The 25731-nt window shown below is 27.6% G+C and overlaps 1 pseudogene across 1 annotated transcript; it reads right to left on the reverse strand.

Annotated features, from left to right (window-relative positions):
- Positions 1–3252: 3252 nt before the first annotated feature.
- On the reverse strand, positions 3253–25185 carry LOC147808324 (muscle calcium channel subunit alpha-1-like; annotated as a pseudogene). Its single transcript, XR_015434860.1, has 5 exons — positions 24968–25185; positions 22986–23089; positions 12414–12566; positions 6151–6344; positions 3253–3360 (listed from the first exon to the last, which is right to left on the reverse strand). The product of XR_015434860.1 is annotated as a muscle calcium channel subunit alpha-1-like (transcript).
- Between the last annotated feature and the right edge of the window lie 546 nt (positions 25186–25731).

The following is a 25731-nucleotide window of genomic DNA, read 5'->3' on the forward strand; positions in this document are numbered from 1 at the left end:
TTCAACTAATCCTTTCTTAGAAAAATCCATTTAAGATTCCAAAGGCAACAGAAATGAGTCATAAATCCAGCAATTGTGGGTGGGAACTTTTTCCAAAAGCAGTAATACAAACGACAATATTTTTCAGACCACGAGTCTCATCCAAAAAACAACAACACAAGGAAGAAAAATTATAACAGTTGAAAAGCTTACTTTTTTTACACAGAAAGAAAAACTAAATACTATATTTATAATTTAGTAAGTAGGTAACACTATCTGGACAAAAGTATCCAGACACCCAAGTGTATGGACTTAAAGCGTCCTGAGGCACATATTATATATAATACACATGTCTGGAAAGACTTTCCTTGCAGTTTTTGATAGGAATTGACTTCCATCATAGCTGAAGTGAGTGCTTGCAGTGAGGAGGCTCGATATAACTTGTTATGTAATCTGTGTTCTAATTCCTCACAAAGAGAATTAGATAGGGCCTCTGAGAAGACCAGTTCAGTTTTTGAATACTCATTTCGTGAAACCATGGATGTGCAAGCCCCGATGTGTGAATGGAGCCTGCTGGAAGAGAATTGGGCGGAAATATTGCCGTAATGTTGGGATTGCAGCATTGTTCACATCCATTTCAAAGTTCATGTTTCCCAACCACAGGAACTAACATACACAGGCCAAACCACGAGAAACACCCACCACCATCACCATAAAAATCGGGTGTCTGGATAGTGTATAAACTTTTATGAGCAGTTATTATAAAAAGAAAGCATTCCTTCGCACTCAATTATAAGAAGAAAACTCGACTGTATAGGAACCATTTAATTAAATAGTTAAAAAATTTCATAATTTTATTTTGTGAAATGTACATTTAAATTTAGTAATGATGGTATTGGGATAAATAAGTAAGTTGAATTCAACGTTAGATAACCAAGAGTCGTATAGTTCATATAGAGTCATAATCATATAGTTATTAAGTTTCAAATACCAGCTTGTGTTATCCAATCCTAATAGCCTCTGAGATCTTCTTCAATTTGTTGTTTTTTCTCTAAGTTTGTGAAAGTCACCCCTCGCTTTTGCTTTTTCTCTTTCTTTTGAAAACTCACTGAAACGAAAAGTATTTGAATATTATGAAAACCCACACAAGTTTTTTTTTTCTTTTTTAGACAAATTTTTTTTAAAAAATTGATTATTGACAGTATTGTAAGAAAAGAAACTTTTGAACTGAGCATTTGCACATGACTAACAAGTTTGGTGCACAAAATACTGTAATTTTGCTGAGGCATTATTGATTTAAAACTTGAAAATTTAGTTTGAAAGAAATTTCCATCCACCAATTCTACTCCTTCATAATAAGCAAAAGCAATTTTACTAAAGTTGCAGCAGTTTTAAGTTTAATTTGAAAGTTTTATTTCAGGGCCCGTGACTTTTTAAAAAATTTTTCTTTTAAAATTTAAAAAAAATCGGATTTTTTGATTTTTATTCAAATATACTGTAAGAACTTTATAAGTAGAAGTTATTATGTAGAACTTTTTATACTAAAAAAACTTTACAAATGCTTAATCATACTTTATAAATGTTTACTCATTAAATTAATATTAAAACTATATTACAAGAATATTTTAGAAGCTCTAACTACCTAAAACAATTTTTCCTTATAATACATAGCGTTGAATGCATCAAAACTATTTTGAAACAAATGCATGATTGAAATTTAAAGACTAGATGAAATAGAGAATTTAAAGAATATTTTAACTATTCAAAAGTTTCAATTAACAAACCATAATTTTAATTTAAAATAGTGATTTTTTTTTCTTTCGATTTTTAAAATGACTAAATGTAACAGATTGTGTTTATAAATGTAGTCATTCATCAGAAAATAAATAAACATTTAATCTATACATTTTTATATTAAAATATTCATTCATTTTTAATCTTACATCAAAATAGATAAATTAAGCAAAAAAAATTTTTTTTTTAAATCTTTGAAAAAAAATTTTTTGCAAAATTTCCTTAGAGAAAATCTGAAAACGTCAAAGATACTGTAAACATATTATGAGAAAAAAATACTTTAATCTGTACTTTCAATTTCAAGAATCAAAGGATTTATAAAAATGTAATTTCAAATGTGTTGAAATTTAACACATACCAAGAAAGAAAGTAATTTCGTTAGCTAAAATGAATTAATTCAGCAATAATAAATTTTAAAACTAAAGCAGCAATTTATTTAAAATACATTTTAAAACTAAGAAAAGAAATAAAAGTATTAATAATTTAAAACAGTGTTTTTAAATTTTTCAAATCAATATATATATAAAAAAAATCAGTTGATTTAAATCATTTAATTCCTCAACAATCTACCTGATTTAATCAAACATGATTTAAATTGTGATTTCAATCAACAAACCCTGTTTTATTTTAAAAAGAAACATTAAAAATAATAACATAATTATCGACTCACACAGGAAAATACAAATTTAATTTAATTCAACCTTGATTGCAATTTTTCTTACAAAAAGATCAAGTTAAGTAGTGTTGCAACGTTTTTGTGAGAAGTTTTCTATTTCTTATTAAAAAAAATTGGAAAATATATAATTGAATTGAAACTGTAATAAAAATGATGATATAATAAAAATATAATTAGGTAGGTAGGAACTTTATTAACGTCGCACTAGAGCTGCACAATGCGCTATTGTCGACGGTCTAGGGAACATCCCATCCCCCGAGGATGATCCGAAGACGTGCTATCGGAATTTCAACCCTCGAAAGAGGGGATGGCTCCTCTACTTGCGTGCAAAGTAGAGCTCTTTAAGGTAGAACAGCTTAACACGGACCAATACTGCACACCCTTGGCCCTTACAAAAACTGATCAAAGTGGTCACTTGCCCGCTTACTTACCTCAGCCGGTGATGCTTCACTTCAGGGTTCTACTAGAAACTGTGTCTTTACGCATTGCAGACAATAATACAATTAAAATACTAACTACTAACATGTTTATTGAATATTACTTTAATTATAAAAATGAATTTAACAAAACAGTGCAATTAGTATGCCAAAATTATTAGATGTTATAATGAAAATAAATTAACACCTAATGCAATTCAAAACAAAAATAAAATATATCAGACAGACACTGAATTTGGGGAATCATCCAGAAATTAAAAACTCAAAAATCTTTTTTCTCACTTTAGGGTTGAAATATTTAAAAACTTTAAATGACTATTAAATAAATTAAGTAGCATGGGAAACTTTAAACAAAAAATTACTGACTCACCCACTCAAAACACCAAGTACTAGATTGAGAACAAAGAAAGATCCCAGAATGATAAGGCTAAGAAAATAAATCTAGGGCCAACTGTTACCACAAGAATCATTCACCTGAAATCAACAACAAAGATCTTTACATTACAGTCAAGAGAATTGTTGTCTAACAACCACACAAAGAAGAATTTAAATTAAGACTTTGTCCTGATTTAGTCCATACCGCGGAAGAAATTTTTTGTCGTAAATTCTCTTTCTCCTGCATTACTAATTTAAAAGAAAGAAAAAAGTAAGTTCCGGAAAACATGGAGTAAGTCAAAGTTTCAACGGCTGAAAAAAATAATTCAAGATATTAAAATGCAAACAAATTATTTGAAGAGAACTTCTTTGTTGCGTAATCCTAATTTATCATCTCGTAATTTATTTTCCTTTGTATATTTTAAAATTTTCTTTTCAGTATTTGAAACTTCACGGCTTACTCAAAGTTTGTCTGAACTCACTTTTTCTACACTTTAAATAAGTAATGAAGGTGAAGGAGAATTTGAGAGGAAAATTTTCTTTTGCTTCCTCTTAAAAGTTTCTCTGTCTTGGTAATTTTATCCGTATCTGGAAATATTGCCAGACGTGGGAAATTCTCAATCAATGGCAACACTCTAAGGTGACAAGGCTAACATGACCTTTACTTCTTGGGCAACTAAACTAGGGTAAATTAAACTTGGTTAGTTGTACTATTGACAGAATAATTTTACCAATACTGGTCAACAGAACAATCTTCTAGTTTTCTAATTTCCTCAAAATTCAGAATTCTTAACAATTTAAATTCAAAATTCTAAAAGGCAGCAAATGACCACAGTTAATCACCGTGCACAGCCAAATCTTTCAACAAAAAATAAGCACCTTTTAAACACTCAAACATTAAGGAAATGCAAAATAATTCTCAAAGACTTTACATGATCATGATAAAATAAGTTTCTGACAAAGAACTCTTTTCTTGATTATATTAGCCATTATAAAATGATCAAAAGATTTTTCGGTTTGAGATCTCAGAATGGAAAAGGAAGCCTGAAATTGAGAATATCTTGCAAGTTGCAGCAGAGTTGCAAATGACAGTGCAATAATCTCACCGAACCCAGCTCAATAGACGCGCATGCAGACTCACAAGTATTTTATCAAACATGCAAAATGATTGATGCTTTCATACAATATGAACTGGCGGTACACTGAAATATATTGTGGTTAAATGAATTGTGAAAACAGTGAATAGAACAATGTGAAAAGCACGCCTTTGCATAATATGTGTCACCTTAAAAGGGATCTTAAAAAATTAAAATAAAAAAGAAGCACCTTCAAGCACTTTTTAAAATCGCTACGCACCTTGTTTCACATGGATCAATTATTCAATTATTTAGTAATTGACCGCTTGTACCAAACATCCAATTGGTATTTGGTTCAAGCAGGGGTAATTGTGAGCCCAACTCAAAACTCCTCAAAATTTCTTGATTAAAATCATAAATGACGCATTTCAAAAATTTAATGTCTTTATAAATTTAAAATCATTGATATTTTCAAAACATGAAAGTCTAAATAAATTATAAGCAGTTATAACTCATATATAAACTTATACATAATTATTAATTATATTAAATTATAATTAATAATTATGTATACTTTTATCACTAATTATATTTATTTTCTACCAAAAAAAATATTTACAAATGAAAGAGATGTCAAGTATAAATTCTAGTTATAAGATTTTTAAATAAAATATACAAGAATTTTTACACATAAATGTGATCGATGATTTCTTGAAATTTCTGTACCTTGGATTTCCAAAAATTTCCGGATCGCGGCCAGCTAAAAATCCGGATTTTTCGGAGCACAAACATCTCTGGTTTAAGTTAATTGTCACAGGTATTTACTTCTCTTACCAAACATTTAGATTTTAGCCAATTTGATAGTCAGTTATTCGAAATCAATTCACTATCACGAGGTGTCAATCTGAATCATTATTTTCATTAAAACCAAATTAGTTTAGTCAGCTTATCGTAAAAATTATGCAACAAAACTTACACAGGTATTTAAAAAATTTATGCAAAAACTATCATTTAAATTCAATTTCATAAAACGATACTTCTAATCCCTGTAATGTAAAAGCCAGTAGGTAATAATTTATTTACTTTTTCTCCAATGTAGTATTCAGTCAATTCAACATCATAATTTAGTTGAGAAACTTTTAAAAGAACAGATAATAGCTTTACCCAGGAGAAGTTTATTAAACACAATAAAGAAATAAAAAAAAACTTCTAAATAGAATGAATATGCAGTTGATGATTATGAAATAAAATATTTAAATAAAAAAAAATGAATATGCTGATGCTGCTGCTTTGTTGGATTTCCGCTACCCATGCTCAGGGTTGCCACTCAAACCTGGGGGAAAAAATTCCCTGTGTATTCCCTGTACATAATTTACACAATATATTAAGAGGAAACACAATTACTGTGCTCTTGTGCAAGCTATATAGGGCTAATTATATTCATTAATTTCAATTGCTGGAAAAACTTGAGAAAAAAAAAGGAACAACTGAATATACTTAAATAACGCAAAAGTAAATGAAATAGTTTAGTATAGCTGAAATATCCTGCTTAGATATCCCATACATTACGCTTTGAGTGGTCATTATTTAAAAGAGGAAAATATGAAACAAAATTACCTGTATTTTCCCAGTTTGTAAGAAAAAGAAATCAAAATTTCCTGCATTTTCTCTGCTATTTTAGGTAATTTTTAAATTCCCCGTATTTTCCAGGTCTTCCCTGTGACAACCCTGAATGCTGCAGCAATTTTGACTGCTAATACAATATGAAACAATTTTTATCTTTGTAATGTGAGTTCAAAGAATGAATACTAACATTGTATAGAACACTGGTCCATCCTTCATTGGTAACACATTGGATAACAGTGAGCATGGCCAGACCAAAATTGTCAAAATTTATGATTCCGTAATTTGGATCGTCCCAATAGAGGAGGCACACTTCTCCCACACCTTCACACTGGAAGTCAGAATCACCACACGGATGAGGTTCTCCTTTGATCGATATCTCACCTACAATAAAATAGTTTAGTTACTTCTTTAGAGTTAATACATATATTCAGGGTTGGCAGGTTTTTGACATGTGACAGTTTTTGACAGTTTAAACCATGGTTTAAACTGTCATGTCAAAAACCTCATTGTCAAAAATGTCGAAAATGTCAAAAACCTATATTCATATGTTAAATTTAATTAATACATAAAATTTATATATTTTTTAAAGGATAGTGTTTCTAAATATGTTCTAGAAAAAAAAATTTAAAATTTTGAAGAAACACTTATATTTTGAATAGTAACCAAAATCTTGTACTTTTGAAAACTCACATCTTTTGTAATATTATGTATTCATTTTCATGTGTTATTGAAAATCTGCAGTGATATTATTAAGAAAATTATTTATAACCAAATTTAGTGTATAGTATAGATCAGTGGTGCGCAAACTAGGGGTCGCCAAAATTTTTATGAAATGCATTATCCCTGCATGCTGCATACCATACAGTGTGCATATAAAGAGTGAATCGCCATCACTCACTGTTTAATTGCAATTGGATTTCCGAAATGTCACGAAATATCGAGTCAGAAGTCATAAAACGCATACAAAATTTATCTGTATTTGCTTTACAACTGGACGAGACTACCAATATTACTAAAATGTCACAACTAATTATTTACGTTAGGTTTATTTTTAATGAAGATATAACAGAAACGTTTTTATGTTGCAAAAATTTGGAAGGAAAAACAACTGGAGAAAAAATATTCGAAGTAATAAATGAATATTTTGAAACAAAGTCCCTTACCTGGGCAAACTGTGTTGCGGTTTGTACTGATGGTGCTGCAGCATTAACAGGTTCGAATAAAGGGCTCAGAGGCTTAATTCAGAAGGTGGCACCTCATATGGTATTTAATCACTGTATGATTCATCGGAAAGCTCTTGTTGCAAAAGATATGGATGAAGAGTTGCACAACGTATTACAAGACGCTGTTAGTTCAATTAACTACATTAAATGCAACAGCCGTCTCTTTTCAATACTTTGCAATGAGATGGGCTCAACGTATGAGAAATTACTGTTACACATCGAAGTCAGATGGCTTTCACGTGGGAAAATACTACGACGGATATTTGATTTGAGAAATGAAGTGTACATGTTCTAAATCGAAAAGAAACATAGATTGGCAAGTTATTATATCAATGAAGTTTGGCTAGGGAAGCTGAGCTATTTAGTTGATATTTTCAAAAAACTTAACGACTTAAATTTGAGCTTGCAGAGTGAGAATTCAACTATCATAACTACAGCCAGTAAAATTCAAGCTTTTAAGAATAAGTTTAGTCTCTGGCAAACTGAACTGAATAAAAACAACACCAACATGTTCCCTTGCTTTAACGATTTTATCAAGGAAAATAATATAGATGTATTTACATTTAAAAACATCATTTCCAATCACATTGAAAAGTTAAAGAAAATTTTTTCGAGAAGATTCGAGGATTTTCCTGAAAACGATCTTGGTTGGATTCGTGATCCATTTTCCTTTGACATATGCAGTTCAACGCTTCAAATTAGTGAGAAAGAGCAATTGATAGATCTGATTAGTGATTATACTCTTCGAAATCAATTTAAGACTCAGCCTTGCCAAACATTTTGGCTATCCGTGGAAAAACAATATCCCGTTTTATGCAAGAATGCCATCAGAGTGTTAATACAATTTGCATCAACGTATTTATGTGAAACTGGATTTAGCAAACTAGTTTCAATAAAAACTAAATACCACTCGCGTTTAAAACCTGAAGATGATATGCGAATTGCAATTAGCAACATACATCCAAACATCGATGAGATAATTAGAAACTTGCAGCCACATACATCTCATTAAAGGGCAATTTACTGATTTTTGTGTTATACAAAAAGTATTTTCTTAAAATTATAAATAAAATTAATATGAGTCAAATATGATGATGTTTTTATTCGATGAAACGAAAGAAATGCTCGAAATATACATCGTATTTGTGAACATTTATCTCTAGGGGTCGCCAAAAATTTTCTCTCTACAAAAGGGGTCGCGGTCAAAAAAAGTTTGCGCACCACTGGTATAGATTATACTAAAAATTAGACATTTTTAAAGATAAACATTAGCAGTTTTGTACATTAGACATCTTCTTTTAAAGAAAAATCTTTTTAATATTTTTTTAAATCTTCTTAATAATCTTTTTAACATAAGACAATACAAATTTAAGTGCTTTCTGTTAAATACACAGAGTAGTTAGTGTCGATTTACAGTATATTCAGCCTATTCATTTTGCTGAATATGATATAGTTTTGTTGAATATCTAAATATTCAGCTGTTGAATAATTACTTCTTGCTTTCAAGATATGCATTATTTGTATTCTTAATATGAGTGGAGAAAAAAAAATTAAGAGATAAAAATTGTTTTAAAATGATAAGTGTAATAATTATAAATAAATATAATGAACAATATGAATTATATTTATCATTATTCATAAATATAACTACTTTTAAATTCAAATAAACATACTGGATAATAAAGATATTCGGTATAACATTAAAAAAAATTTTTATACACTTGTATCTTGTATCAAGTTTGTATTTATACAACATAACTTGTAAGTTCCTTATAAATATTAGTTATATGTTCCTTATATGTCAAAAATGCATAGTAATAAACTTTTAATTTTCTTAAGTATTAAAAAGAAAAAAGAAATTTTTAAATATAAATATTTAAACAATTTTTGTGCAAAATTTTTCTGCACATGCATTTGAATATAAATTTCTGAGATTTTAAATCTGTTATTTTACCTTAATTTTAATTAAAAAATATTTTAAAACCTGCTGATTACCTATAGTATAATTAAATTTCAATATAATGCATGGCAACTGTTGGTAGTTTTGAAGTTTATATATTTTCTTGGCAAACTTCAGTTTTTGACATTTTTGACGGGTTTTTGACGGTTTAAACCAGTATTATACCCTTGTCATGTCAAAAACCACTTTTTGACGTCAAAAACCCAACCCTGCATATATTGAATATACATATAACTGATAGCAAAATATTCACATACATATTAATATACAAACAATAAGACAGCAAAATATTTGTAAACAAACAGATATACAAACACTGAATAATACATATACTCTGTGGCAGAATTATTTTGGCCTTCTGCAACAGAATTTAAAGCAACAGAAACGTATTTGCAACAAAAAAAAAACCTTTTTGGTTAAAATAAAATTGTGCGTATTTTTTTTAAATGAAGATGTAATATTTTTTTACTGTCATATCACAGCAATATTCTCACATTTTGTAGGAGGAAAACACAAGAATAATTTCCTTTTTGCAATTCGTAAATCATAATCACATGAAAAAAAAATTATCAAGATCATTTCTTATCCCTCTGATGCGTGAAAAAGGAATCTTTTGAATATAATTATTGAGAGAAAAAAATCTTTCAAACATTTCTGCAGAAAAGATATTTTTTACTTCAATATTCTTTATTTTTCATTCTTATCAAATAAGAATAAAAAAATTACGAGCATTTCTTTCCCCTCTGATACGCGAAAAAGGCATCTTCCAAATATAATTTCAAAAAAGGAAACTAATATTTTTTGTCTATCTAAAGGAAAATTCTTTTTGCAATAACTCTATAACGCTCTGCAACAATGTCACCGTGTTATTACGGTTCTGGCACGGGGTGCATATACATGCTTTATATATTTTGAAAAATATATATTTTGAGGTGCCAACAATACTGCCATTTGCATGTATGTGTAAAAGAGTAAATAAACAATGTACTTTTAAACCAACATCCAGGGCAGAAATAATAAGCTCTAAAAAAGTATTCCCTATGTTCATTACTAAGACAATCACTTATCCTGGTGACCAACTTGGCAATATTACAAGATTATATATCAGCATAGAACAACAGTTATCCAAAGTAATCAAGTATTTTTTTTTACCCATTTTAAAGCATGTTGTTTTTTACAATTGTATAAACTCGAAAGTACGAGATTCTGAAATATATTTGTGAACTTAAAATATTGCTTTGAAGATAATGTTTGAAACTTAAAAATCTAAGATTTTGGTTGGCAGTAAGGACAGACTGAGCAAAAGTTCTGAGACACATTTTCTTTGAATGGAATTTTCTCGAAATACAAAATGCTTATTTTCCACAGTTTAAAAGCTTTTTAAAATAAAACAGCAGCTTACACACAATACATAAATATTTATAAACAATAGCTTCATATTTACAATTTGCTAATATATTGTTTTCATTAGAATACAAATATAGTTTGTCTAAAGTAAGAACTCCCTAGCCATTGGTCTGGACCAGTGGGGGTGACTATCTTAACGAAGTAGAACTATTTCAAGTAGGGGTGAAGGGTCAATGTTTAGGACAGGCTTTGGCTCGGTCTGGTTGGCGAGAGAAAGGGAATTTCTTTCTCTGGTCTATTGTGTTAGCCCTAGAATGAAGAGAAGCTACCCTGACGAACTATATGCTAGTTTTACATTAAAAATATATCATTTTTTATTTTAAAAAAATTTAAAAAAAGAATCTTATAAAAAACATAACACTTTTGTATGGAATTTCAACTTAGCCTGGCATTACTTTCTTTTACAATAGAAGCCTAACTAATAATCGTTCTTTTAGAGAAGCCTTCAAAAATAAAGCTCATTAGCAATTTTTAACAGAAACTATTTCGAATGGACTATTAATTATTTTGATAATCTATAGAAAAATGTTTTCATAGTTTTAAAAATAAATAGTATTAAAATTAAAGGTTACATCAGAATTGAATTTGCAGAATTCTAGTTCTGAATTAATTTTGTTTTACATATGCAGTAGCACGGCAGCTAAAAATTAACAAAACAAGCTTAATAATGATTTTTGTTGAAATGAAGACAAAGCAGAACTGTTTATGATTGTTGATGAATTTAGTTATTTTCTTTTGAATCAAAAAGTTTGATGGGAAAACTAATGCAATATCTTTTTCATAATTTAGTCAATATATTGTTTTTAGAATTATACATTCGACAGGATATTATGTATATAATTATACATTCTAAACCCTAAGGCATTTCTAACACATAAGAACATTCCTTTAACTTTTAAGAACATTCCTTATGCATCGTTTCGGGGTTGGGGATTTAGAAGTCCTAAACTGGTTTTGGATAGGACATGTAGGTTTTACTGTCTTAAACTGTCCTAAACTGACTAAAACTACCTTAAAGTGTGCAAAACCTTGAACATTGGTAAAAGGTAAAAATTCTATATGTGTGACCATTGTACACATAATAATTGCATATATTAATAAATATTTGATACTTTTTTATACAATTTGCTTTAACTTATTAAAATAAAATAATATAATATAAGAGGAAAAGATTTATAACGTTTGAAGCCCCACAATTCTATGAACAACAAAAGTGAATACTGTATCTTTAAATATGAATAAATATGCTTTTAATACTGATAAATTACGTTTTCGCATAAAGATAAATAATGCAATATTAAAAATAATAATAAACTTTTTTTAATAAAACAAAAAGTTCTCACCATTATGTTTCTTGCTCAAAAATTAACCCTTTATTTTTCACAATATTTTTTCCAAATTGTGACATAATTTGAATAAAAGAGTTTTGGACAGTTAAGACAGTTTTGGACAAATTGGTTGTGGACAACAGGCTTTAAACACTGAATTAATCCAAGCTGTTATAAACCTTGCATATTCTGCATCTTTTATACATAATTTTAGAGAAAAAAAAATTCGAAAATTTCAGCAGAAATGAAAACCAAAATTTTTTTAACTTCCAAAAGGAAAAATCTCACTGCAAGAACACTGTAATGCTCTGTGACAATGTCGTCGTCATTCTGCCAAGGGGGTACCACTAATTATGAAATATTGTCCCCATCTTTCTGCACCACTCCCACTAGCCTTACAAAGAACTCTTCCCAATATTTTCTTTTATAGAAAATATAAAATTTTAGAAATTTTATAAACATGAGCGATGATACAAAAGCTAGTTGTGGAGAAGAATAACGTTTAACACATTAGAAGAAGAAAAATAAATACCAGTAACATTATCAAAACAAGTTTTGAGCATTTTTTCAGAGAAAAGCTCCAGACCAATGATTACATAGATGATGATGACAAAAATGACGAGAAGGGCGATGTGGAGGAGGGGAATCATGGCTTTTAGAAAGGAATTGAGCACCACTTGAAGACCTAAAATAAGAATCACAAAATAAGAAATCACTTATTTTGGGTGCAACATTAAGTGATTAGAAGTGCACACACAAGAATAGCTGAGACACAATCTTTATAGTTCGAAAAGAGCTAATTATAAATATGATCATCTGAGATGGCAAATTGAATTCATCAATAAAAAAATACATTTATTCAGAGTATCTTCTTATCTGATTTTCTTAATTAAAACATCATTAATTTGAACATTTATGATTAAGAACTCTTAGCACAAAACCCTATATTACTACTCGAGTATCCGATCAGTTTAAGGGTAGAGTTTATTGCAACTCAACTAAGAATTGTTTTAGCGTTTAAGGAAGTGTGGAACATGCAACTTTCAAAAATGTTCAGATTTGTTAAATTACATAAAAATATGAAAATTTTTTTAAAAATTATGATTTTCTTTCAACAAAAAAAAAAGGAAGAAATTTTCTTTTCTTCCATTTGTTCATTAAAATAATGAGAAATTATTTTTTTCCCTTGTCATGAACTAAAATTTTGAGTGCTCCTTTCACCTACTTTCTTCCTACTTTTTTCATACTGAAAAATATATGTTAACCACTTCCTTAATAATCACAAGTAAATTCTGGTATGAATATAATTAAATTGAAAGGCAAGTTTCTAATATGAGCAAGAATATGCAAGTATATCATATAAACTACAGCTGGACTATAGATGAATATAACTTGTCATAATTAAATACAAATGCAAGTGTATAATATAAGCAAGTACTTAATATATACTATAGCTGGACTAACCACAAATATTGCTCGTTATAATGAAATTGAAGTGCAGGAGTTTAATATAAGCAAGCATATGGAAATATATAATATAAACTATAGCTGGAAAAAAGATTAATATAACTTGTTATAATTAAATTAAAATGCGAGCATATAAAATGAGCAAGTATATGCAAGTAAATAAAATAAACTGTACCTGGACTCAAGATAACTATAACTCTTCAGAATTAAATTGAAATGCAAGTCTATAATATAAGTAAATATATGCAAGTATATAATATAAACTATAGCTGGATTCATGATTAATATAACTTTTCATGATTAAATTGAAGTGCAAGTATATAATATAAGCAAGTATAAGCAAGAATATAATATAAACTATGCAAATATATAATATAAGCAAGTAAATGCAAGTATTTAATATAAACTATAGCTGAACTCATGATGAATATAACTTGTCATAATTAAATTGAAATGCAAATGTATAATATAAGTATATGCAAGCATTAAATATAAACTATAGCTGGACTTATGATGAATATAACTAGACAAAATTAAATTGAAATGCAAGTTTATAGTACAAGCAAGTATATAATATAAACTATAGCTTGACTAATGAAGAATATAACGTGTCATAATTAAAGTAAAAATGCAATTGTAAAGTATAAGCAAGTATTTAATATGAACTAAAGCTGGACTCATGATGATTACAACTTGTTAAAATAAAATTGAAATGCAAATGTATAATATAAGCAAGAATATGCAAGGATATAATATAAACAATAGCTAAACTAAAGATGAATATAACTTGTCATAATTAAATTAAAATGCAAGCATATCATATAAGCAAGTATATAATCTAAACTATAGTGGGACTAATGATGAATATGACTTGTCATAATTAAATTAAATTTAAATGCAAGAGTATAATATATGCAAGTACATAAAATGAACTATAACTCAAGATTAACATAACTCGTCATAATTACATTGAAATGAAAGTATAAAATATTACCAAGTATATGAGAGTATACATAATATAAACTGTAGCTACACTCCTGAAGACTATAATTCCTCATAATTAAATTGAAATGCAAGTATATAATATAAACTACAGCTGGACAAATGATTAAATTGAAAACCATGATCATAGTATGAGAAGTATATGCAAGTAAATTATATAAACTATAGCTGGAACAATGATGAATAGAACTTGTCATAATTAAATTGAAATGAAAGTACAAAATATTATCAAGTATATGAAAGTATATAATATAATCTGTAGCTGGACTCCTCAAGAGTATAACTCGGCATCATTAAATTGAAATGCAAGTGTATCCAATATATGCAAGTATATCCAAGTATAAAATATAAACTATAGCTGAACTAAAGATGAATATAAAGAGTCATAATTAAATCGAAATGCAAGTATATCATATAAGCAGGTATATGCCAGTGTACATGTATAGCTTACATAATATAAGCAAGTATATGCAAGTATAAAATATATAGATGAATATAACTTGTCATAATTAAATTGAAATGAAAGTACAAAATATTATCAAGTATATGAAAGTATATAATATAATCTGTAGCTGGACTCCTCAAGAGTATAACTCGGCATCATTAAATTGAAATGCAAGTGTATCCAATATATGCAAGTATATCCAAGTATAAAATATAAACTATAGCTGAACTAAAGATGAATATAAAGAGTCATAATTAAATCGAAATGCAAGTATATCATATAAGCAGGTATATGCAAGTGTACATGTATAGCTTATATAATATAAGCAAGTATATGCAAGTATAAAATATATAGATGAATATAACTTGTCATAATTAAATTGAAATGCAAGTATAAAATATTATCAAGTATATGAAAGTATATAATATAAACTGTAGCTGGACTCCTGAAGAGTATAATCCCTCATAAATAAATTGAAATGCAAGGATATCATATAAGCAAGTACATAATATAAACTATAGCAGGACAAATGATGAATACAACTTGTCATAATTAAATTGAAATGCAAGGGTATAATATAAACCATAGCTGAACTCATGATAATTATAACTCAACATAATTAAATTGAAATGCAAGAGTATAATATAAGCAAATATATGCAAGTATATATAATAAACTATATCTGGACACACGATGAACATAACTTGTCATAATTAAATTGAAATGCAAGTGTATTATATAAGCAAGAATATAATATAAACTGCAGCTGGACTCATGATGAATATAATTAAATTAAAATGCATGAGTATAATATAAGTAAGTATATAAAATAAACTATAGCTCGACTCATGATTAATATAACTCAACATAATTAAATTGAAATGCAAGAGTATAATATAAGCAAGTATATGCAAGCATATAATATAAACTACAGCTGGACTCACGATCAATATAACTCGCCATGATAAATTGAAAGGCAAGTGTATAATATAAGCAAGTATATGGAAGTATAAAATATAAACTATTATTGAACTAAAGATGAATACAACTCGTCACAATCAAATTGAAATGCAAATGTATAATATATGCAGGTATATAATATAAACCATAGCTAGACTCAAGAAGAATATAACTAGTCATAATTAAATTGAAATGCAAGTGTATAATATATGCAAGTACATAAAATGAACTATAGCTGGACTCAAGATGAATATAATTCGTCATAATTCAATTGAAATGAAAGTATAAAATATTATCAAGTATATGAAAGTATATATATAAACTGTAGCTACACTCCTGAAGAGTATATAATTCCTCATAATTAAATTGAAATGCACGTGTATAATATAAGCAAGTAAATAATATAAACTATAGCTGGACTAATGATTAAATTGAAATACAAGAGTATAGTATGAGCAAGTATATAATATAAACTATAGCTGTACTAATGATTAAATTGAAATGCAAAGTCATAGTATGAGCAAGTATATGCAGGTAAATAATATAAACTATAGCTGGACACATGAAGAATATAACATGTCATAATTAAATTGAAATGCAAGAGTATTATATAAGGAAGTGTATGCAAGCATATAATATAAACTACAGCTGGACTCACGATGAATATAACTCGCCATATTAAATTGAAATGCAAGTGTATAATAAAAGCAGGTATATGCAAGTATATAATATAAACTATAGCTGGACTCACGATAAATATAACTCGCCATATTAAATTGAAATGCAAGTGTATAACATAAGCAGGTATATGTAAGCATAAAATATAAACTATAGCTGAACTAAAGATGAATATAACTTGTCATAATAAAATTGAAATGCAAGTATATCATATAACAAGTACATAATATGAACTATAGCGGGACTAATGATGAATATAACTTGCCATAATTAAATTGAGATGCAAGTATATAATATAAGCAAGTATATGCAAGCATATAATATAAACTATAGCTGAACTAAAGATGAATATAAAGAGTCATAATTAAATTGAAATGCAAGTATATCATATAAGAAAGTATATGCAAGTGTATATGTATAGTTTATATAATATAAGCAAGTATATGCAAGTATAAAATATATAGATGAATATAACTTGTCATAATTAAATTGAAATGCAAGTATAAAATATTATCAAGTATATGAAAGTATATAATATAAACTGTAGCTGGAATTCCTGAAGAGTATAATTCCTTTTAATTAAATTGAAATGCAAGGATATCATATAAGCAAGTACATAATATAAACTATAGCGGGACAAATGATGAATACAACTTGTCATAATTAAATTGAAATGCAAGTGTATAATATAAGCAAGGGTATAATATAAACTATAGTTGAACTAATGATGAATATAACTTGTCATAACCAAATTGAAATGTAAATGTATAATATAAGCAGGTATATGCAAGTATATAAAATAAACTATAGCTGGACTCATGATGAACATAACTTGTTATATATAAATTGAAATGCTTGCGTATAATATATGCAAGTATATAATATAAACCATAGCTAGACTCAAGAAGAATATAACTAGTCATAATTAAATTGAAATGCAAATGTATTATATAAGCAAGAATATAATATAAACTGCGGCTGGACTCACGATGAATATAACTAGCCAAGATAAATTGAAACGCAAGTGTATAATATAAGCAAGTATATGCAAGTATAAAATATAAACTATAGCTGGACTCAAGATGAATATAACTCGTCAAAATTAAATTGAAATGCAAATGTATAATATAAGCAAGGATATAATATAAACTATAGCTGAACTAATGATTAATATAACTAGTCATAATCAAATTGAAATGCAAATGCATAATATAAGCAAATATGCAAGTACATAATATAAACAACAGTTGGACTCATGATGAATAAAACTTGTCATAACCAAATTGAAATGTAAATGTATAATATAAGCAGGTATATGCAAGTATAAAATATAAACTATAGCTGATATAATCATGAATATATCTTTACATAATTAAATTTAAATGCAAGTGTATAACATACATAAAATGAACTATAGCTGGACTCAAGATGAATATAACTCAGGATAATTAAATTGAAATGAAAGTATAAAAGATTATCAAGTATATGAAAGTATACAATATAAACTATCGCTGAACTAATGATGAAAATAACTTGTCATAATTAAATTGAAATGCAAGTATATCATATAAGCAAGTATATAAAATGAACTATAGCTGGACTCAAGATGAATATAACTCGTCACAATTAAATTGAAATGCAAGTATATGCAAAAATATAACATAAACTATAACTTGACTCAAGATGAATATAACTCATCATAATTAAATTGATATGCAAATGTATAATATAGGCAAGGATAAAATATAAACTATAGCTGAACTAATGATGAATATAACTTGCCATAATAATGAAAGGCAAGTATATAATATAAGCAAGTAGTTTATGCAAGTATAAACTATAGGTGGACGGATGAATATAACTAGCCATAACTTAACTGAAATGCAAGAATATAATATAAGCAAGTATATAATACAAACAATAACTGGACTCATGACGAATATAACGTGTCATAATTAAATTAAAATGCAAGTGTATAATACAAGCAAGTATATGTTAGTAAAACTATAGCTAGACTCATAATTAATATACTTTTTCATATGTAAATTGAAATGCAAGCGCATAATATATGCAAATATATTACATAAACTATAGCTGGACCAATGATTAAATTGAAATGCAAGTGTATAATATAAGTAAGCATATAATACGAACAATAACTGCACTCATGATGAATATAACTTGTCATAATTAAATTGAAATGCAAATGTATAATATAAGCAAATATATGCAAGTATAGGAAACTATAGCTGGACTGACGATGAATATAACTCGCCATAATAAATTGAAAAGAAAATGTATAATATAAGCAAATATAAGCAAGTATATAATATAAACTATAATTAATGATGAATATAACTTGTCATAATTAAATTTAAATGCAAGTGTATAATATATGCAAATACATAAAACGAACTATAGCTAATTGCACAATTTGTCATAATTAAAAGGAAATGCAAGTATATAATAAAAGCAAGAATATAATGAACTATAGCTGAACTAATGATGAATATAACTTGTCATAATTAAATAGAAATGCAAGTGTATAATATAAGCAAATATAAGCAGGTACATAATATAAACTATAGCTGGACTGACGATGAATATAACTCGCCATAATAAATTGAAATGCAAATGTATAATATAAGCAAGTATATAATATAAACTACAGCGGGACTAATAATATATAAAACTTGTCATAACCAAATTGAAATGCAAATTAATAATATAAGCAAATATATGCAAGTTTATAATATAAACTATATCTGAACACACGATAAATATAACTCGCCATGATAAATTGAAACGCAAGTGTATAATATAAGCAAGTATATAATACGAACAATAACTGGACTCATGATGAATATAACTTGTCAAAGTTAAATTGAAATACAAGTGTATAATATAAGTAAGCATATGGCAAGTATATAATATAAACTATAGGACTCATGAAGAATATAACTTGTCATAATGAAATTGAAATGCAAGTGTATAATATAAGAAAGTATATGCAAGTATATAATATAAACTAGAGCTGGACTCATGATTAATATTACTTGTCACTATTAAATTGAAGTGCAAGTGTATAATATATGCAAGTATATAATATAAACTATAGCTGAACTAATGATTAAATTGAAATGCAGGTGTATAATAAAAGCAAGTATATAATATAATTTATAGCTGGACTCACAATGAATATAACTTGCCATAACAAATTGAAATGCAAGTGTATAATATAAGCAAGTACATGCAAGTATATAATAAAAACTATAGCTCGACTGACGATGAATATAACTCGACATAATAAAATGAAATGCAAATGTATAATATAATCAAGTATATAATATAAACTATAGTGGGACTAATGATGAATATAACTTGTCATAATTAAATTTAAATGTAAGTGTATAATATATGCAAATACATAAAATGAACTATCGCTAGACTAGAGATGAATATAACTCGTCATAATCAAATGGAAAAGAAAGTATAAAATATTATCAAGCATATGAAAGTATATAATATAAACTGTAGCTGGACTCCTGACGAGTATAACTCGTCATCATTAAATTGAAATGCAAGTATAAAATATTATCAAGTATATGAAAGTAAATAATATAAACTGTAGCCGGACTCTTGAAGAGTATAACTCCTCATAATTAAATTGAAATGCAAGTGAATAAAATAAGCAAGGATATAATATAAACTAAAGCTGAACTAATAATGTATAAAACTTGTCATAACCAAATTGGCATGCAAATTAATAATATTAGCAAATATATGCAAGTATATACTATAAACTATATCTGGAAACACGATGAATATAACTCGCCATGATAAATAGAAACGAAAGTGTATAATATAAGCAAGTATATAATATAAACTATAGCTGGACAAACGATGAATATAACTTGTCATAACCAAATTGAAATGCAAATGTATAATATAAGCAAGTATATAATACGAACAATAACTGCACTCCTGACGAGTATAACTCGTCATCATTAAATTGAAATGCAAGTATAAAATATTATCAAGTATATGAAAGTAAATAATATAAACTGTAGCCGGACTCTTGAAGAGTATAACTCCTCATAATTAAATTGAAATGCAAGTGAATAAAATAAGCAAGGATATAATATAAACTAAAGCTGAACTAATAATGTATAAAACTTTTCATAACCAAATTGGCATGCAAATTAATAATATTAGCAAATATATTCAAGTATATAATATAAACTATATCTGGAAACACGATGAATATAACTCGCCATGATAAATTGAAACGAAAGTGTATAATATAAGCAAGTATATAATATAAACTATAGCTGGACAAACGATGAATATAACTTGTCATAACCAAATTGAAATGCAAATGTATAATATAAGCAAGTATATAATACGAACAATAACTGCACTCATGATGAATATAACTTGTCATAATTAAATTTAAATGCAAGTGTATAATATACGTAAGCATATGCAAGTATATAATATAAACTATAGCTGGACTCATGAAGAATATAATTTGTCATAATTAAATTGAAATGAAAATGTATAATATAAGCAAATATAATATAAACTATAATTAATGGTGAATATAACTTGTCATAATTAAATTTAAATGCAAGTGTATTATATATGCAAGTACATAAAACGAACTATAGCTGATTGCACAATTTGTCATAATTAAATGGAAATGCAAGTATATAAAAAATGCAAGAATATAATAAACTATAGCTGAACTAATGATAAATATAACTTGTCATAATTAAATAGAATTGCAAGTGTATAATATAAGCAAATATATGCAAGTATATAATATAAACTATAGCTGGACTCATGAAGAATATAATTTGTCATAATTAAATTGAAATGAAAATGTATAATATAAGCAAATATAATATAAACTATAATTAATGGTGAATATAACTTGTCATAATTAAATTTAAATGCAAGTGTATTATATATGCAAGTACATAAAACGAACTATAGCTGATTGCACAATTTGTCATAATTAAATGGAAATGCAAGTATATAAAAAATGCAAGAATATAATAAACTATAGCTGAACTAATGATAAATATAACTTGTCATAATTAAATAGAATTGCAAGTGTATAATATAAGCAAATATATGCAAGTATATAATATAAACTATAGCTGGACTGACGATGAATATAACTCGCCATAATAAATTGAAATGCAAATGTATAATATAAGCAAGTATATAATATAAACTACAGCGGGACTAATAATATATAAAACTTATCATAACCAAATTGAAATGCAAATTAATAATATAAGCAAATATATGCAAGTATATAATATAAACTATACCTGGACACACAATGAATATAACTCGCCATGATAAATTGAAATGCAAGTGTATAATATAAGCAAGTATATAATACAAACAATAACTGGACTCATGATGAATATAACTTGTCAAAGTTAAATTGAAATACAAGTGTATAATATAAGTAAGCATATGGCAAGTATATAATATAAACTATATATAAAAAAAAATATTTAATGAGGAAGGGAACATTTCAGTTTGACTAAAATGTGAAATTGTTATAACAAATAATTGTAATCGATGTATAAATTATTTATTTCTAATCTCAATAACTGATTACTGTTTCTAACAATTTTAAGACTGATTATTTTCCAGGCATGATTTAGGAATATATTTCAGGATAATGTAAAAAAATTGCAACTTTCCCTAACTATTCCTTGATTTTTGAAGTTATAATAGAATTCTCTGACCATTTCAGGTTTTCCCTGCTCTACCTAACCATTGGAAGGGAGATAGTAATTTTATGAAATTGTGACAGTTTGTGACAATAGAGTTACAGAGATGTGAAAGCATACATTTTAGGCTAAATAAACACCATTTAAACTCAGCAGATTAATTCTCCATTTATCTGCAGAGTTAACTCGGTATGTACACAATGCAAATATTTATTGTCTGGAATAAACTCGGGCATAGCAGAAATCGTCTGTACGTTTTGTTTTATCACATTTTTATTCTGCCGACAGCAAAACAAAAAATATTAATCTGCTGTGATAATAAGTTTGTTAATTTTTATTTAGGAGTTGTAAGGCTATTTGTGGGACAGCAGATGTGTTTCTTCGTACAATTGTATGTACGATGGTTGATGAAATTACATACAAAAAAAAAAAAGTAAAAAATTGGCGTTCAGGAGCGAAAGTGAAAGTAATTCAGGTGATTTTTTAGATGATGAAGATGTAAACATATACAAAGACTAATATATAACTTTTTTCATTTGCCCATGATAATTTAGGATAGTAAACTGATGGTAAATTAAATATTTTTATACATAAAAAAATTAAAATTTCAACTTAGAACTTGTGTATTATGTATTCTTTGTATATCTTAATAAAATAAAAATATATGTTGATTTTTTGCATTTTTTTTCTTTAAAAAAATTGGTAAGGTAAGCGGTTAATTTATTGTTTTCAAATAAATCTTGCTTTAAATTTAAAGCACATAAAAAGGAAAACTAATTAAGATTTGTGAATGAACTTACTTCCGATACAAGCCTCAGAGGACGAAGAACACGGAATGCTTGAAGAGCTTTAACATCAAAGCCATCTTTCATGAGATTTGAAAGAGCAGTACTTATCACACTATTCAAAATATAAATATTATTTTATTTATGAGAATAAAATATAAAGAATGTAATCAAATGCATGTCGAGAAGAATATATTTCTTAAATGAATACTCTTTACTCTATAACTTTATTAAGAAAAATAGAAATACAGCGAAACATCTGCTATGGACACACCAGCGAAACGGAAGCCTCTCAATACGGACATTCATTCAATTCCCTATGAACCTTCTATGAATAAATCATTAGGTACATTCTCCGTGAAATGGACACATCCGTAAACCGGACGCAGACAGTCATCTTTGCCCTATGAAACATTATTTTCTATTTCCTCAACTTCTCTATTGTTTTGTTAATCAAATAAACCCTTCTCGGGAGAGGGGGGAAGAAAGACGATGTAAACCAACCAAGTTTAGTCTTCGGCAGATGCTTCTTTCTTTATTCGTCCAAAACGAATATTCTGCATTCTGCAGTATAGGCTAAATACCAAATATTTGTATGTTACATCTCTAATTTAATAGCAGTAATTGCTATTTATTTTTGAAAATTTAATTTTTTTAAATTATAATTTTACAATGCTGTGCATATCTTGTATCTATTTACAATTAAAAAACTCATTGAAAAAGTTTTTTTGCAATAACAGGACTCTATTTGCACAAATTCACAAAAGCAGGACCCTGGTTGAAAGAATATGACTCAACGTTTATTTTATAGTCACAAATTACAAGTAATTTTTTCACAATTTTACAAAAACAGGACCTTTTACAAAATGTGTGAACAGACCCCTGCCTGTTAGAAAATTAATTAGTTCTCCTACTTTACAGGTAAGCATTGATTTCTCTTGTTTTCTGCGTATTATGAGAGGTTTACTTTCAAAAAGGTATTAACCATGTTTCCTATCAAGTGATGGAAGATGTAAACCTAATAACTGAAACAGACTGAGGACTAAAAGCTCCCATTTGGTATCATATGACTAACTTGAATATCTGTGTTAAAAGGAAAATAATATTCATTTATCTGTAGCTACATCTAGAATTATGCATTTACATCATACTTTCATATATTCGTCTTATATAGAAAAAAAAATTCTTTAAAGTTAAATTAAATATTCTTGGAGATTATTTAATTATATCTATATTATAGAAAATATTCTCAAAAACAATTTACAGTGTTAAACTTTGTCATTAAGGTACCCTTCCCATAAACGGACAACTCTCGTAAACAGACAATGACTTGGCTGGAGACATCTATTCTTGTTCTTTCTCAGCACAACAACATTTTACTAGCCAAGGCTGTCTTAGTCAATTTCCCCAAGTAAAAATTAAGAGATATCAATTACATCAAAAATGTCATACCTATTAGATGTTAAGAACAAAACTCATTAACAGTTTTCAAATGACTTAATAATATGAATAACATACATTATTTGCAGTTATATAATATTGAACATAAATTGGTAGAAAGATAGTAAACATGTGGTTAAAAATGTAAGAAAAACTTAAAATTAATATTAGAATAAAAATCATTATAAACCACTTATTACATCTATTACAAAATATACATCTCACTACTTTAAATACTAACACTAGCGTATGCTTGCAACAAAAACAAATAGTTTTAAATAGCTAAAGAAGAAAGTTTTAAATAGCTTTAAGTTTTAAATAGCTTTAGTTTTATATAGCTTCAGTTATATAAAACAAATAGTTTTAAATAGCTTTAAGAAGCTAAAGAATAAAGTTCTTTCTAAATACAGTAGCCATATAGCCTTTTTTAACATATCATAAATGACTAAAACAAATTTTCTCTTCAAACTCATAAAAATAACTTATTATCACTAAAATCTTATGAAATGCAGCAGACATGAGTTTAAAAATTATATTATTTATTTATACTTACAAAATTATTTCTGAAAATATTGCCTCTCACAATAAACTATGTAGTAAACGGTTGCAAACTTTCTAGCGAGAAGTCGAGTAGGTTTGGATATCGAGATTTGTTTTCGTTTACCAACAAACGTAGCTTGCAACTCGGATTTACCGCCAAAATCGAGGAGATATCGATATTGGCGTGGCGATCGCAACGCTCGAATACGCCATCTGGGGGGAGAAAAGTTTCATGTGTTTGGCCCTTTTCCCTTCCCTCTTCTCTTCGTTTCAATTGTATAGGAATGTACTACTAATTGTATAGGAATGCACAACTGAATGTACAGCTAAATTTTCGCAATTACCATTGACAAATTATGTCTATCAAAAGCCTGTATTTCTACATATAACAAGATGCGATATTTTTACAAAAATACAGGCATCTGAAGGGTTTAATTGAGTCGTCGTAATTGCGTAAATTTAGCCCTAATGTCAACAAGGATACGAATTTTTCGCTGCTAGATGGTTAAGTTAACAATCAGAAAATTGCAATCGGCATGATGCACATAGAATTATCAGAAAATCAATAAAATGGACCATTGGAGGGGAGGGACTTCATAGCTATTTTAGGTTCTAGTCAATTTTCTTGTTATCTTTTGTGGGGTGAAAAATTTAAATACATCAAAATTAAATATCTTTAAATTCCTCCATTTTAAATACCTTCATTAATGAAGTAGAGAAGCAGAGGGGGCCCTGTCCTTACGCAGACTGATCAAAGTGCTCACCCTCCCGTTTACT

The sequence above is a fragment of the Parasteatoda tepidariorum genome, chromosome 6, assembly GCF_982258835.1.
Source record: "Parasteatoda tepidariorum strain Cologne lab strain chromosome 6, Ptep-v5.0, whole genome shotgun sequence".
NCBI classification, from domain to species: domain Eukaryota; kingdom Metazoa; phylum Arthropoda; class Arachnida; order Araneae; family Theridiidae; genus Parasteatoda; species Parasteatoda tepidariorum.